The sequence below is a fragment of the Myotis davidii genome, unplaced genomic scaffold (assembly GCF_000327345.1).
Source record: "Myotis davidii unplaced genomic scaffold, ASM32734v1 scaffold209, whole genome shotgun sequence".
In the NCBI taxonomy this organism is placed as follows: Eukaryota; Metazoa; Chordata; class Mammalia; order Chiroptera; family Vespertilionidae; genus Myotis; species Myotis davidii.
In genome coordinates, this window is record NW_006300047.1 from 1817198 (window position 1) to 1819591 (window position 2394).

Here is a 2394-nt window from a genome sequence, read left to right on the forward strand (position 1 = left end):
CGGACGTGCAGCACCTGGACAGGGCCCTGCACTGTAGGTGCTCAGTGAAAACATACGGGGTGAATGGATGAAACCCTGCGTGAGCGCGTGAGTGATTACACTTGTCGACTAGTCACGCATTGTCCCGCCAGCTTTGTCAAACGCCCTCCCTGGCCCAGGCCACCTCTGTTTGCAGAGTGCCTACTGTGCGCCAGGCCCCACACAGCACATTCACACATGACTCCCTAAGCCTCAACGCACCTGCACACTCACTCAGGGAACCACTTGGTGTTCTCCCGTCTTTTTTGAATAATTTCCAACCTGTAGAAAGGCTACTGTCAGACAGTGAACATTCACCAGTTGTTGCTATCTTGCTATGTCTTTCTATTAAACTTATACTATATGTTAGATACATTTGTATATTCACACACACACATTTTTTCTGTATCATCGAGCATTGATACAGAGATGTTTCTGGAGACATCTTATCTCTTTATCCTCAGTACTTCAGAGAATGTTTCCTATAATGAGGATATTTCCTTATATAACTCAGTAGAAGTACAAGATTCAGGAAGTTTAGCCTGTGCTGTGACACTGTTGTACAGTCCGTGATAAAACTGCACACTCACCCTGACAATGTTCTCCCGAGCTGTTTTGTTTGTCTTAAATCCAGGGTCAGCCTCAGTACTGGCTGCCATGTCTCTAGTTTCTCAATCTAGAACAGAGGTCTGCAAACGTTTACTGTGAAGGCCAGATAGTAAATATTTCACACGCGACACGGTCTGTCGCAATTACTCAACTCTGCCACAGGGCAGAAAAGGCAGCCACAGACAATGTGTACATAAGTGGGCACGGCTGTGTTCTACTAAAAGTTTATTTAAACCATTTCCTCATGAACACCCTCATCCCCACCACCTAGATTTCCTCATTCACATTCCCTTCCACTTGCTTTATCCCATAGCTCTCCATCCGTCTTAATTTTGGGTGTATTTCAAAGTTACAGATATTGATATTGATACAGATCCTTTGCTTGAGACGAGATTTGAGTGGAACATTGTCGACAGGGGCATCCCCGAGTGATTGTCATGATGCTCCGGGAGCTCTTAGAAGTGCCAGTCCTCCTGCTGGTTCCCAGAGGTTCTGTCTCAAGTGCCCTCAGTGGTTCTGCTATTCAGCCAGCGCGGCACTCGATTAGCACGTTACTTCATACCGTTTTCATACCAACACAGTAGTATCCACTATCCCAGTGGTCGGCAAACCGCGGCTCGCGAGCCACATGCGGCTCTTTGGCCTCTTGAGTGTGGCTCTCGTACAGTGCGATTGAAACTTTGTGGCCCATGCGCAGAAGTCGGTTTTCAGCCTGGGTGAGTCTATTTTGAAGAAGTGGCGTTAGAAGAAGTGGGGGTGTCGGTTGGTCGGGTGACGGGAGACGCCGTGCAGGACGGGCCACGGGATACGCAGCGCGGGGAAGGCGCGCGTGATTCATGCACAAGTTGAGTGAGACTGGCTACAAGACGAGTGTGGATGGGAGAGCTGGAAGGGGTCGACCTCAGCAAACGTACCTCAATCAGACTGAGGACGTTTTTAGCAAAGGCCAGCTTAGGAGTACCCTAATTAAGTTAATAACAATGTACCTGCCTATATAGTTTAAGTTTAAAAAATTTGGCTCTCAAAAGAAATTTCAGTCGTTGTACTGTTGATATTTGGCTCTGTTGACTAATGAATTTGCCGACAACTGCACTATCCCAATTATCGTTATCAGATGGTTAATGAACTGGCTGGAGGTCATTCACCCCATAGGTCAGGGGTGAGGAACGTCTGGCCCGAGGGCTCTATAAAGCCGCGAAATCATTTGGTCTGGCCCTGCCAAGGCATTAGGGGTGAGTTAATCAAAGGTTTGGCCAAATATAGCAGGCTAATTGTTAAGCTGATAATTGTGTATGGCCTGAGAATGATGTTATAAACATCCAAATGGCCCTAAGCAGAAAAATGGTTCCCCACCCTGCCATAGGTAGAGCCAGAATGGGAGCCCTGGCCTGTGTGGTGTACCGCCTATACATCGTCCTCTGTGCTAGACTGCCCCCTGCTGTCCACATGGCAGTTCAACCAGGATTCTTGCCTGCTGGCCCCAGGCGGGTAGCTGTCTTCAAGTCAGTGTTACAGCATGAAGGGCATGGGAGATTATTGTCATGGCCACACCTGGGGGCCCTCATTTCATCAGAGTTCACCCAGTCCTGGGCGCCACGGGTCTCTCAGGCCTGGGGCTTTGGGAGGCAGAGCCTACAGGCCGGAGCAGCATCTTCCTGAATGTTCCATCAGCTACTGCTCTCCACTCTGAGGGTGAGGCTGAGAGTGCGTCCGTGTTGGCAGTGGGGAGCGTCATTTCTACGTCAGCACCCGGCTGCTGGCTGCTGA

The 2394-nt window shown here is 49.3% G+C and overlaps 1 protein-coding gene across 1 annotated transcript in view; it reads left to right on the plus strand.

Moving 5' to 3' along the window:
* The window catches only part of LOC107185068, a 7710-nt gene that overhangs the window by 2274 nt on the left and 3042 nt on the right, over positions 1-2394 (plus strand). The gene's annotated exons all lie outside the window — the stretch shown is intronic.